This window comes from Monodon monoceros, unplaced genomic scaffold, assembly GCF_005190385.1.
Source record: "Monodon monoceros isolate NGI ecotype Baffin Bay Population unplaced genomic scaffold, NGI_Narwhal_1 Super_Scaffold_13, whole genome shotgun sequence".
In the NCBI taxonomy this organism is placed as follows: domain Eukaryota; kingdom Metazoa; phylum Chordata; class Mammalia; order Artiodactyla; family Monodontidae; genus Monodon; species Monodon monoceros.
Genome location: NW_021703769.1, coordinates 17,956,753 through 17,971,672, shown reverse-complemented (window position 1 = coordinate 17,971,672; position 14,920 = coordinate 17,956,753).

Here is a 14,920-nt window from a genome sequence, read left to right as displayed (position 1 = left end):
AAGCTTCTGCATCCATGGGCTGAAGTTGTAGTAGCAGCAAATGACCAGTTACTATAGAGCATGATGCCCAAGGTGATGGGAACCAGCTGCGATGCAGGTCATAACCATGACAACAACAGGTAATGCTTATTGAGAGTTTTCTATGTGCCAAGCCATGTGCAAAACACTTCACAAGGTTATGTCATTTTCCGGTGAGAATAGTTGGAGGGGTGTCTGTGTCATGGCAGCCTGCAAACCGGCTTTCCATCGTGCTTATTAAAATAACTTCTGCAGGACTTCCCTGGTGGCACAGTGGTTAAGAATCCGCCTGCCAATGCAGGGGACACGGGTTCGATCCCTGGTCTGGGAAGGTCCCACATGCTGCGGAACAGCTAAGCCCCTGTGCCACAACTACTTAGCCTGCACTCTAAAGCCCGCACGCCACAACTACTGAAGCCTGCGTGCCTAGAGCCCGCGCTCCGCAACAAGAGAAGGCCCTGAAATGAGAAGCCTGCGTGCTGCAACGAAGAGTAGCCCCCGCTCGCCACAACTAGAGAAAGCCTGCACGCAGCAACGAAGACCGAATGCAGCCAAAAAAAAAAAAAAAAAAAAAATCATTCATGAGTAAAATTTAAAAAAAAACCACAAAAAACCTTCTCTGCAACCCAACTTCTCTGCTGCTTTCCCAGCAGCCTTTTCTAGGCTGGCCTTTCATCACAAACCCCCAACTGTGTTCTGAGTTGCTGGGCTGGTGATGGAGAAGGAGTTCTCTTCCATGAAGAGCAAACGTGCCACACTTGGGGAGAACCACTGGCTCATTTTCAGTAGCAAAGCAGAGGCGGGGGAGGACCATTTTGTCTCTGCGTTCAGCAACCCTCCTAGTGGTTAGCAGACAGCAGCATAATGGCCAGCCAGCGTGACACTTTGCAAATTGCTTCATAAATAAGTTGTAATGGCAACAGGGAGAGGCCATAGCTCATGGATAACTGACTCCCTGCCATTTTGGAATAATAAACCAGGGCTAATCTGGACCACTCCATGGGTATTCATTAAGTGCTATGGGTTTCCCATGTGCAGGCCTGCTGGGACGTGGGCAAGCACCTCACTTGGCACTTCTCTTCGCACTGTGGTGAGGGCAACACACTCTGAGCAGGACAGTTGGAGGGGAAAGTAAGTACCTTTTACTAACAAGCCGGGACGAGCCCTGCAGGAACAATATATTTTCTCTGGAGAACTTTCTTTCTTTCTTTCTTTCTTTTTTGCCACACCACACAGCATGCAGGATCTTAGTTCCCTGACCGGGGATCAAACCCATGCCCCTCGCAGTGGAAGCACAGAATCCTAACCACTGGACCACCAGGGAAGTCCCAAGGAGAACTTGCTTTCTGAAGAAGTCTCTCTGTGGGGTAGAGGAAAATATAATAATAATAATGATAACAACAATGATAATAATATTAGTTAACATTTATTGGATGTTTGCTCTGTGCTAGATACCATACTAAGTGTTCTCGTACATTATCTCATGTAATTCCCACAAAAATCCTATTAAGTAGATACCATTATTTTTTTTTTAATTTATTTATTTTACTTATTTAATTTTGGCTGCATTGGGTCTTCATTGCTGAGTGTGGGCTTTCTCTAGCTGCAGCCAGCGGGGGCTACTCTTCGCAGCAGTGCGCGGGCTTCTCATTGCGGTGGCTTCTCTTGTTGCGGAGCACGGGCTCTAGGTGCACGGGCTTCAGTAGTTGTGGCTTGCAGGCTCCAGAGGGCAGGCTCAGTAGTTGTGGCACATCAGCTTAGTTGCTCTGCAGCAAGTGGGATCTTCCCGGACCAGGGCTTGAACCCGTGTCCCTTGCATTGGTAGGCGGATTCTTAACCACTGCGCCACCAGGGAAGCCTGGTACTATTATTATTAGTCTTATTATTATTATTTTTTAACATCTTTATTGGAGTATAATTGCTTTACAATGGTGTGTTAGTTTCTGTTTTATAACAAAGTTAGTCTAATTTTTAATAGAGGAAGAAACTAAGGCTCACAGAGTTTTCGTTACTTGCTTTGGGTAATATAGCCAATATGTGGTGAATGTATTAGTCAGCTTTTTGTTACGTTGTGGTAACAAATGAGCCTAAAATCTCAGTGGTTTAAAATAATTAAAGTTTTTTCACTCCTACCTTATACCACTCGTAGACCAGCTGCCCTACTCTATCCATCTATATTCCAGGATCTAGACTGAAAGAGTAGCCCCTATTTGGGACATGCTATTATCATGGCAGAAGAAGAAAAAAGCAAGAAAGCTGATGTAGCCAGCCATAGTTGTTAAGGTTTCTGTTCAGCATTGGCATATATTGCTTCTGATCAGATTTCATTGGCCAAGGAGGTCCATGGTCAAACCTTCTTTCAGTGGGGCAGGGAAGTTTACTTCTCCCACAGGGAAGTACTGCAATTAGTGACAATGGGGAGAGATATTTAATTCTCTTACAGGGAAGGTAGAGAAAGGACAATAATATAATCTACACAGGTGATTGAATTCAGACCTTTGTGATTAGATATTTTGTGCTTTTAATCTCTGCCTTCATGGACTTGGAGTTGGTAGACCTAGCTTTGGGTCACGGCTCTGCACCGAGAAGCTGTGTGACCAATGGCAAATCTCTTCCCCTCTCTGGGCCCTAGCATCCCCGTCTTAGTTAGATATCCCTTGAAGCAGACCCAGAGACAAAGATTTGAGTGCAAATAGTTTATTTGGGAGGTGATCACCAGAAGCCCCAGTAAGGATTGGGAAAGTAAACCAGGAAAGAGGTAGGAATTTAATGAAGTGTAATATCAAGCAGCTTACCCTGGGAGCAACTGGGGCACAATTCTGCTGAGAAATATTGGGGAAGACACACCTCAGTTATCTCCCCCAAGGGGCGAGGAAGCTGGGTTATTTATTCCCCAACTTCCAGGCCATCATTGATAGAGGGCAGTTTCTGGGGGCTTTGACTCTTCTGCAGCCGGAAAAAAGCCTTTGGGCAGAGTTTTGTGTTTGCAATAAGCATCTCTTGGCCTGCAGAGGTGAGCTAAAGACCTCATCTATACAGTGAGAAGTGTTGACTAAAAAAGCTTTAAGGCTCTTCCACTCTTTGTCACCTGTGCTTGCCATCCAGCCTGGTGCTGGGCCAGCACACTGGTCATCTGGTTGAGTTGGGGGGCTAATGGGCATTTGTATTTCCCCTGCATTCTCCTATGGAGCATCATTACTGGCTCTCCTTTTCCCTTTCCATGGCAAAACCCTCTTTGCTTTGCAGGATGGTCTATCTCCTGCCTTTCAAGACCCTGGCTCTTCCCCAGGGTGCAGCAGCTCTTGCTGCCTGCTTGATTGGAGGGGGTTCTTTCTCCCACAGACCATGCTTTCCATGGTCACAGGATGCAATATCAATAATATCCTGGTTTCCTACTGTCACTTGCGAACCAGTCTCTTCCTTTCAACGCAAAATACCCCTTTGCTTTGAAGTCCTTACCATGGCAATCTGGCACCCCCTGTGCTGTCATCTTTCATGCACCATTCACCATCCTCCCCCTGACCCCATCCAGGCTCCATCCACCGAAGGCTGGTTCCCAGCCTGCCTTTCCACTCTGAGCCATCACCCTGGGCCTCTCCCTTGTCTACGAGGTTGACGCACCTAGAGTTCTTGCATGATGTTTCTGCCTAGTTCAGGTCACTTACATCTTCCTCCAGGACAACTAAAGCAGCTTCTTCACCAGTCTCCTCCTGCATTTCATCCCCCAGCCCGCTCAATTTCTGTCTTCCTGTTCATCCATACTTTGGCCAAATCAACCTCTCTAAAATAGGAGTGGGCAGAGAAGTAGTAAAGTGTAGTGGTTAAGAATGGGAACTCCAGAGACAGGCTATCTGAGTTGAAATCCTGTATCTGCCCCTTATTAAGTGTGGCAACTTGGACAAGCCGCTTACCCGCTCCGTGCCTCCATTTCCTCATCTGCTAGATGGACCTACCTCATAGGCTTGTTGCAATGATTAAATGAGTTAATGTCTGTAACGTGCTTAGAACAGCACCTGGCACAGAGTGCTTATTTGTTAACTAAATTGAATCCACTGATGCTATCGTCTCACTGCTTCAAAGACTCTGTCCCTCCCAATCACGCAGGGCAGAGTTTGAGCTGGCCAGTTGGGCATGTGAGGCCTTGGCTAATTGGCCTCTACCTCCCTTTTCAAAATCAATTGCTCAGTACCTTTTTACCCCACAGCTTATGACTCAGCTGTTTCACGTCTCTGAGTCTTGGCACACACTGTTCCCTTTGCCTGGTATGCTGAGCCCTGCCTTGTCCACTTGCCCATTTCCTCCTGACGCCTCAGGTTTTGCCTCCCCTAGAAAATTCCTGGGTCTGTTCAAGTGGAGATAATTGCCTTCCTCCATGTAGCTGCTGATCACTGTCCCTCTTTTCGGGCTGGGACGAGGGTGAGGGGCAAAATTTACAAGAGTGTCCAGAAGAGTGTCCAAGAATGCACAAGAGTGTCAGTAATCAAGATAGAGGATATTTGAAAAAAATAAAAATGGATACAATAACTCTGTGTTGAACAAAGCAACAACATTTAAAATGAAGATGGCATCTAACCCTGCACTGGTAAGATTCACCCCTTTTGCCTAACTCTAATCCTGGGTGAGCTTGCTGCAGGATGAAAGACCATGAGGAAGGTGGATGATAGCCCACCCAATTGTCCGGGCTGAAGTCATTCTAGACTAGTCTATAGCCAGCTGACACCGTACTTGTCAGAGAGCCCAATCAAGATCAGCAGAGTCACCTCCATGACCTGCAGTGGACAGCAGACATGTGAGCAAGCCCAACTGACCCATAGACCCATGAGCAATATCACTGCTTATGTTTTTCAACATTTGTGTTTTGGGGTGATTTGTTACACAGCAATGGCTGATACACTCCCTCTAGCCATAGAACCTTGGAACACACTTTACATTTGCTTGGTGGTATCTTTCTCCCTTGACCCCCTTCATTCTTCAGACCTTGACCTAAGTGTCACTGCTTTAGAGAGGCCTTCCCTTACTCCCCTGACTAGGTCAGAGCTCCCTCTTCCAGGCTCTCATTTTACAGTGTAACCCTCCATCTTTGCCCTTAACTACAGTTGTAATTCTGCATTTATTCATGTGATTGTCTGATGTCAGTTTCACCTGCTCCACGAGGGGTTCTAGCAAGCTCCATGAGGGTGAGAATTGTGCCATTTGGGTCTCCCTTGTGTTTAGGCACATAATAGGGGCTTGATAAATGTGTTGGGTGAATAAATTCATGAATAACTTTTTTATACAACATTTGAGAGTGTCAACCAAGCCTGATTATTTCTCTGCTTTTTACCGCGTGATATAACAGGTAAAATGGTCCTCTGATGCAAGGGCTAATGGGCTTCTCCTGAGGGCTCCTCCAACCCCGGCCTCCTTTTTCTTCTGAGCAGGGTTGACTGGCACAACATAAACTATGATGTGAATGGCACCGTGTGGAGCAGTACATAAGCTATGGGGCTATAGCCAGCAGCCCTGCCCTGAGAATAAAGGAAGTAAAGTCTGGCTAAGCCAGGGCCAGGGCAGAGCAGAGGAGAGGGCATATACTTGAAGGTGGAAGCACCTGTGAATGGGCCAAAGAGGGGGATTGGGGAGCCCATTTGGGGCCCTCATCTTAGCTCACCCTCCAAGCTTCCCCCACCCCTCTTCTTCAGCAGCTGCCATCTCTGGCAATTTGAAGTCCTGCCCCAGACCCCTCCTTGTGGCCCTGGAGGGCTTGTGGAATCCAATCCCTGGTTTCCTGATCTCCATCTGCCATGATTCCTAACATTCTTTTTTCTCAGTCAAGGAAAGCAGTATAGTCTAAGATGGTGGAAACTTCAAGCCTTCAAGCCACGCTGCCTGGCTTCAAATCCCAGCACTGCCTCTTACTAGTGGTATAGCATTGGGCAAGTAACTTAACCTTTTTGTGCTTCATTTTCCCACCTGTAAAATGGGCTTGCCCCTACATCATAGGTTGTTATGAGGATCAAACCGAGCTGGAGTGTGTTAAAGCACAATAGCGCTGCTACATGGTAAGTATATCAATGTTTTTCTTCTTCCTCTTGAGTTTGGCTAGCCTGAGGCCCTGGTGCGAGGCTGACAGCCCCAGCACATCTCACCAGGCTGGGCATCCTGTTCCTTGTCAGGGAGTGCTTTGAGGCTCTAGGCTACATCTCGGGTGAGCTCCTGTCTCTGTTCTTTGAAGGGCTGACTCTGCAGAAGAAATGTCCTTGGGCAAGAAGCAGACCTGTTAACACCATCTCCCAGACACACACAGATACACACACACACGCACACACAGAGACACAGACACACACAGGCACACACACACAGAAGCCTGCCCACCCTCTTCAAGTTTCTCTCTGAGCTCTTCATTCCTTTAGCCTTATCAGTGCTTTATTATAAAATCCTCTCCCAGCTCTCTGTTCAAAGGTCAGCATAATTATAATTACTGCAGCAATCACGTCCAATTTCTAACCCCCCACTGATGAGAGCATCGTCATGGCCTAAGAGACCCAGTTCTGTGGGGCCTGCCTGTCCCACCTCTCCACCCTGGGCACAGCGAGGCCACGTCCTCACCCCCTGTAGAGATGGTGGTGGTCAGGGGGCCTTGCTCTGCACCTTCTGAGACGCCTCCCTTATTCAAGCCATGTCTGTCCCAAACCTGCTGTCCCTGGAGTGCTCTCTGCTCCTGGGAAGGCCTGACAGAGGAATGTAGACCAGTGTCACATCAGGTAGGGGATGACAGTTTTTCTTGCATCCTCCTGTGAGGCTCTTCAGGCATTTCTCCTGCTGTTCCTAATGTGAGTGCTGACCATGTAATGGCGAGAACTCGAGACACAGCTGTTGATAGCCAGGGTGGAGGTGAGATCCCCATGGCAGGTGAACAAGTCCTGTGTTCATGCAACAGAGTCAGGCAGGCCAAAATTGCAAGGGATTCTGCAGGAATGAATCCCAGATTCATATGTTGAAGTCCTGACGCTAGTACCTCCAAATGTGATTATGTTTGGAGATCGGGCCTTTCAAGAGGTGATTAACTTAAAATGTGGTTCATGAAGGTGGGTCCTAATCCATTGACTGGTGTCTTTATAAGAGGAGATTAAGACACAAATAAGCTCAAAGGGAAGAACAGATGAAGACACACCTACAAGGCAAGGAGAGAAGCCTCAGAAGAGATCAAACCTGCCAATACCTTGATCTCAGAGTTCTAGTGTCCAGAACTGGTCGAAAATAAATTTCTATTTTTCAAGCCACCCAGCCTGTGGTACTTTGTTACGGCAGCCCAGGCTGAGTAAGACACCTATCTTTTATTTCCCTGTGGGCAGGTGGGGGACCCATACGAGTCAGTCTCTTAAGATGCTCGTTTAGGAGCCAGGGGCCAACGGATTAAATTTTGGTTGAGGAGAGATTTTTTCCAGTGGCCACAACACCCCGACCCTACAAGTTGCCCTTTTGTGATGGAGGGTATCTGGGAGGCAAAATGAACAATTTCTTGCTTGTGAAGCTCGTTAGTAATTATTATTATTATTATTATTATTTTCTTTTTTTTTGTGGTACGCGGGCCTCTCACTGTTGTGCCTCTCCCATTGCGGAGCACAGGCTCCGGACGCGCAGGCTCAGTGGCCATGGCTCACGGGCCCAGCCGCTCCGCGGCATGTGGGATCTTCCCGGACCGGGACACGAACCCGTGTCCCCTGCATCGGCAGGCGGACTCTCGACCACTGCGCCACCAGGGAAGCCTTGTTAGTAATTATTATTCACTACATATTTTCTCTGCATGGTGCTGTGCCCATCTCTTCATGAGAGTGTCTATTTCATCTTAACAGCAATCCAATGAGGCCCGCTCTATTCTGAGTCCCGTTTTTTGGAGGACGAAATTAAGGCTGAAAAGAGGTTAAGTAACATGGCCAAGGGCTCACAGCTAGGGAGTGGCAGGGCTGGTATTTGAACTGAGCTTTGTCTGAGGCCAGAGTCCTGGCTGATCAGGGACTATATCATCGGGGCTTTGAGAAGTCTTAGAGGTCACTCCTGCTTCCTACAAAAAAACTCCCTTCAGGTGTCCTTTCTGTGTGATTTTGCTTTTCTTTCATGGGGCCACCTAGAGAAAGCCTCTTATTGGCTCTAGTTTTCTGGTCTCTTTGTAGACCATCCTTATGGGAGGCAGCCTTCAAGGTGGTGCCTGAGGATCTCTGCTTCCTTGTGTTCATGCTCTTGTGTAATTCCCTCCCGCTGAGTGTGGGCCAGATCTACTGACCTACTGACTCACTTCTAACAAACAGAATGTGGAAAAAGTGATGGCATGTCACTTCGGAGGTTATGCTGTAAAAAGACTGTGCCGTAGGGAAATAGAAGTCTTTAGGGTTGGTAGCAACCAGCTATTTTTCCTAGAATTGGACTCACTGGCCAGGCCTCCTGTGTCTAGAGAAAGGGAATTGAGTTAGCCATTATTATTATCATTTTTTTGGTTGTGCCATGTGGCATGCAGGATCTTAGTTCCCTGACCAGGGATCGAAGCACAGAATCTTAACCACTGGACTGCCAGGGAAGTCCCGAGTTAACCATTATTAAACACCTATGATGTGCTAAACTCTTCACTCAAGTTACCTTGTTTATTTCTCATGTACAACTCTGTGGAGTAGGTAATATCACCACCTATTACATATGTGAAGGATAAAAGAAGAAATCCCAGTAAATTATACATGTTAAAAAAAAAAAGGCTGTGGCTTTTGTCTTGGGTGCTTGCTTTCTCTTGTTTGCTCTGAGGGAAGCCAGCTACCATGTCCCATCTTGTGGACAAGCCCATGTTCAAGAGACTGAGGGAGGCCTCCAGCCAGCAGCCAGGTGAGTGAGCCTGGAAGTGGTTCCTTCTACACTCGAGCCTTCAGATGAGTGAGCCATGATCTGGTGGGCAGTTTGATGGCAGCCCAATTGTGAGAGGACCTGAAAAGAGGACCCAGCTAGGCCATGTCCTGACTCGACCCACAGGAACTGTAAGACAGTATGTTTTTGTTATTTTGAGCTGCTGGGTGTTCAGTTAATTTGTTACAGCAATAGATAGCAAATACACCCCCCTTCCTTCAAATCTCCTAATGGGACCGAGGAAACTGCAGTTCTTTCTCTTTTTAACAAAAATGCCTGCTAGGTTTGGGCAACCTTAACATGGGAATGGCCTGTGAGGCATCCAGGGTGTCCTCTGCCTACCCCAGCAAGGCTGCCCAGAGCCGGGGCTTTGGGATCCTGTGAAGGGAGTCAATGCCTGTCCTTCTGTGGTGATCTACCCTGTCCTGGTTTTGAGTCCTTCTTCCCCTCCCTGTTCTCCAGTGCCTCACCCTGGCAGTCTGTCCTGCGTGCACAGATACCCATTTTTTTGGGAGGGGTGGGGCACATTAGCAGGGAGTTAGCACAACCCAACAGAGGTAGGGACGGAAGAGTAAACAGAGCACGGGCAAGCTCTAAAGGGGAAGCCTCACCTTCATCCTGGGAGATGCTGGGAGCAAGGGCTGGGTCTCTCAGGGGCCTGTGGCCTGGTGGTCAGGGCACAGGAGGCCCCCGTCCCGTGCGTGGAAAGTACTATGCTGGTGGCTTTAGCCTTGTAGAGTACCTTCCATACCCCCTGGCTCTGCCACAGTGTGGCTTCTAAGCCAAGAGCTGAGGTCAGTGTCAGTGGCTTTGCCAGCCTTGGACGTCCCTACAGCAGATTCCGCTCTGCAGTGAGAGACAGAGCTGAGGGAGAAGGCAGCCGAGATGACCGTATGTAATTCCCAGGAACACCCCCAATACAGAGGAGACCTTGAGGGCTTAAATATCCTTTGGTAGTGCATACAGTCAAAGCAAGAGAAATACGCCAGGTGGTGAGATTGTTACCCATTTTTACAACCAGACCAGTGTGGCCTGGAGTTTGGGCAAATATTACCAGTGTTCGTAAAAACAGCTCATTGAGCACTTGCTATGTATGTAGTGCGCCCCAGGCGATGTGTTACTACTTCCCAGGCACTGAGACATTTAATCCTCATAACAAACGACACGGAAGGGCTATTCTCAACCTCTTTCTATAGAAGCTTAGAGAGGTTTAAGTAACTTGTACAAGGTCACTGACCCGAGAAGTGAGGAAATGTCCCAATAGACCCGATGTCTGGCTTGAAAGTCCATGCGCACAACCACTTCGCTGCCTCTATCCATCACTGGGAAGCCTGCAAGCTGGATGTGGTGTGTGGGTGGACTCATGGCTCCAATGATAGTAACGCACCTACTATGTGCCGGCGTCATGCAGTTCACCTAGTCCATTTAATCGTTAACAAGGCTTGGAGGTAGGTAGCAACAGCTGCATTTTGCAGATGAAGAAACGAAGACTCGGAAAGGTTAAGTCATTAGGCTATAGTCCACCACTAATGAACAGCACAGCTGGGGTTCAAACTCAGGCTGTTTGACATAAAATCCCCCTTCCTTTTCAGCCTTATGTTAGAGGAAACAGCAGGGAACCTATGGAGAGGTTTGTCATGAGCCTCGAATCACCTGGTTGATTTCATTCTGCTTTCCAAAAGCACCTGGAGGCACAAAATCCAAGGCAGGGTCTGGGCATCCTGACTGTGCTGTGGACAGAGGGCTTCCCATGGCAGCCCTGAGTGCGCACACCCAGCCCACACGTGGGAGGGCTGAGCTGATTCCCTTTCCGCTTTATTGATGTGGAGTGAGTTGAAGATTATTGCAATGAATAATAAATGAGCTATCATAGTGGAGCCGATTATTCCAAAGTGTTACCGATGTCTGTGTTGATAAAAATGAATAAATGGCTAAGCGTTTGCAGGGAATGGAAGAGAAAAGACATAAAGAGGAAATTCATATGTGCCTCTGCTAGTTAGAAACAATGAGTCTTGAAACAGAGGCAATCAAGGAATGGGATAAAGCAGCTCTCTGATTTGTTATGTAGGGAAAATGACAGAAACTTTCACCTCTGGCCATGTTGGCTGCAAAGAGGTAACAGACATTGGCTTTGAACAGAGGAGATAAGAGACCAAGAGAAAAATAAATTTCAGAACAGTGACTATGAGAGCCAAATTGTTGCTTGGTTTTTCTCAACAGGAGACAGGAGACGCAGAGGAAGGATGGGGCTGCAGCCATTTCAGGCTTCTCTGTAGACAGAGGAGAGGACCTTCCTGGACCCAAATGGGGGGGGAGGGGTTACTCTCAGGAGTAGAGCCAAAGTCAGATGCAGGTGGATTAGGAGGAGCCAAAGTTAATGGATGGGGTCATGGAGTTGATCCTTTATACTGATGATCCTAATCCAGGTGTTTGCAACCTTTTCCTTTTTTTCCTGCTGAGATCGATTCCCAGATTCAATCCCTGTTAAGCTGCCCACAACTCTTTCTCTTTCTTTCCTACTCAAAAAGCAAACAAGAATCCAAGGGAGTGAGAATGATGCTATGACTATGGTTCCCAAACTGTACACCAAGATGCCACAGAGCACCACAGTAAGCTCAGGAGGGAACCTCGGGATATTTCAAATGCTTTGAGGGAAACTTGACATCCTCTGGACATCATGCTAATGACCAGCTCAAGGTAATCCACAGTTTCAACGTTAGATCGTACTACATTCCTTTTGATGACATCATATCTTTGCAAAGCTGGGTTTTCAGTTGCAGTGATAAAAATCAAATACTGTATATAGTGAGCAGTGAGGATGGTGGGGTCCAGTCTCATTCCAAAGTTTGAGAAGTTGTGCAGTGCTCAACAGGTACACACGTTCCATTACTAAGTACAGATATTTGAGAATGAAGTAAAAACTAGTATTTTTTCTATCCATTTATGTACATTATTTAAAAAATTAACTATTAACTTAGTTATGTTAGGACATAAATCTTGCTACATTGTTTGGACCTAAAAAATAAACAATTGTTAGGTATTCCTGTTAGCCTAGTGCTCCCATGAAAAAATTATGGAGACACTAAGGATTCTGTTGGCAGCAAAAGTTTTGGGAAATTCTGTGTTAAGTATCAGTCAGGTCTTAGTGCTAAGCCAAAAGCACACTCTAACTGGTAATTTGAAGAGCGTTTAAGAAAAGAATTCATTCCAAAGGTGTGGGCAAAGTGTAGAGAAATCAGAAAGAATAGGCAGTATCCTGGAGTTAGAAAGGGAGAGGGGGATGGGGGAATTGGGAGGAAGAAGGAAGGAGGGACTGGTCACCACAGCTGTAGACAGAGAGGGTTGTCGGGAGAGGGTTGCCTGACAGTAGGTATGATGTGGTCAGTTTCAGCTCTCTGCACAGAGGGACCTGGGAAAAGAAATGCCTTTTCCTCACTGGTATCCCTCCCTCCCAGTTCCTGCAGGTGCTTCCCATTGTCCAAACCCAACCAGTAGCCAGAGGGCAAGGGATCCTCTTGATAGGACCACAGACGTCACAAAGGGGCTGGCAGAGGTTAGAGACAAGCCATGGAGAGGCAAATAGGAGCTGTCTGAGATATGCTATTACAGGGCTAAACTGGAAGCTGCTTTTGTCTATACAAATAATAGAAAATCCTTCTCAAAACTTTGGAATCCATAGGAACCACAGTGAGCATTTATCAAGCACTTTGCTCTGTGCTCTGCTGAGTTAAGCACCTGACATGCAGTCTCTCATTTAATCTGTCATCAGCCTTACCAAGTAGGTTGGATTGTTCTCTTTAACATGGAACCTATAACCAGTACATGGTAGAGTGATCATAAAGAAGAGAGAAAATACATCAAAGCAACATCATCTATCGTGCACATAGTGGGGATCAATGGAAAATAATTTTGTGATAATTCTTTCATTTAAAAAACTTTCCAGTAGGAAACAGAAAGTGTTGGCCAACTAACATAAAAGCATTCCTTTTTATGGCAGTTGCGTTTCCCATTGGAAATTAATAAAATAGCATTTGGCTCTTGTGAATTACATATATATGGTTGAATCCTCCAGAATCCAGTCTCTTTTGCATTTCTCATCCTGCAGTGCTGTGGATTGCAAAGCCACCATGGTGGCTTTGTCAAGGTGTTGTGTCCACAGAGCTCAACATGCAGTATTGGCCTAGCATAGCTGCACTAGTACTTACCCCAGACATCACGCTTGCTCATCCATACAACTAGTGAACAAAGAAACTGTGTCTGCTCTGTACATTTGCGGAAGCTGTACCAACAGGTAAGGTAAGTTGCCAGAACTTACTCTTTTAAGAAGATAAGGCAGGAAGCATGTAGCAAGTAAGTGCTAAATGGCATCATTACCAAAGTCAAAGAATTTCAGAGAAGGAAGATAGTGTGTACTGAACCCCATGTGAATGGTGCCCTCTGGAGTTGTTCTAAGTGCCCCAGGTTGCTAAGATCCTGATCAGATATCTCCAGAAATAGGTGGCCCTTAGTTAGGTCTGGAAGGGTAGAGGGGGAAGGGGAGGCATTCAAAGGTTGATTAACCAATGGGCAAGAAGGGAGTGGCCTTCAAATGGTGAAGCCAGGCAAAAATGAACTCAAAATGGATTAAGACTTAAACAAGGCCTGAAACCATAAAACCCCTAGAAGAAAACAGGGAAAAGCTCCTTGACATTGGTCTTGGCAACAATTATTTTGGATGTGACACCAAAAGCACAAGCAACAAAAGCAAGAATCAGTAAGTGGAACTACATCAAACCTCTGCACAGCAAAAGAAACAATCACCAAAAGGAAGAGGCAACACTGTGGAATGGGAGAAAATAGTTGCATATATTTTAGACATATGTTTTATGTCTGATGAGGGAATAATAGCCAAACTATATAAATAGCAAAAAAAAAAAAAAAATCGATCAAATGGTGAAGTCAGGTTAAAGCTGAAAGGTAGCAGCCAGTAAATCCTTGACCGAAAAATGAGTGTTATGGGACCTCTCACTGCAAAAATAAGTGTAGTGGATGGCATCTCCACCTGTTAGCTGCGAGACTGATATCCTTCCACAGTGAGGAGGTAACCATGCTCTTATCACATCCTCTCCCATTTGCCACTAGACCAGGGGTCGGCCAACGTTTTCTGTAAAGGGCCAAGCAGTAAATATTTTAGTCTTTGACATGCATGTCATCTCTGTTGTAACTCTTCAGCTCTGCCACTGTGTGAAAGCAGCCAAGGCAGTATGTACATGAGCGGGTATGGCTGTGTTCCAATAAAACTTTATTTATAGACATTGAAATTTGAATTTCATATAATTTTCGTGTTGTGAAATATTCTTCTTTTGATGTTTTCAACAATTTCAAAGTTTAAAAACTATCCTTAGCTTGCAGGCTGTACAAAATTGGGTGGTGGATCTGATTTGACCTACCAGCTGTTGTTTGCTGACCCCCGTACTAGACCATAAACCTCATGAGGGCAGAGGAAATTTGCTTTGCTATCATTCACTTAGAACCCAGCACAGTGCTTGATACACAGTGGCTACTCTGAAAAAAAAATCTATTGAATGAATGAATGAATGAATGAATATGATACATTCTCCTTTGTTTCTTCTTTGAATTCGTCTAAAGAAAATGTGAGGCAAAGGAGATGAGAGGGAGTCATGAGAAGGAATTCAGTGGCTTCTCTTGTCTATATTTTACGTAGGAATTTAAAAAGCTTCTGATTTTAGTGAAAGGAAATATTAAATAAGTCTCCTATAAGGGTTTTAGTTGTTAATCTGTTATGAGGCTCTGAAATGAAACCCAGAACACAAACATGACAAGAATGTTTTTTTAAAACATAAGATGAATCCAGAATTATAATGTTGTTTTCCATTTAAGTCCAGAGGGAGTTTTAAGATTAGATTAAACATGATTGTCACTGAAAGTTAGTAAAATTGTGTTCATGATACTAAGAACTGTGTGGTTTTAAATTTTCTAAGTCGTGAATTACTTTTTAAATATATGGTAACTAGATATGAGTAATTGGTATTGG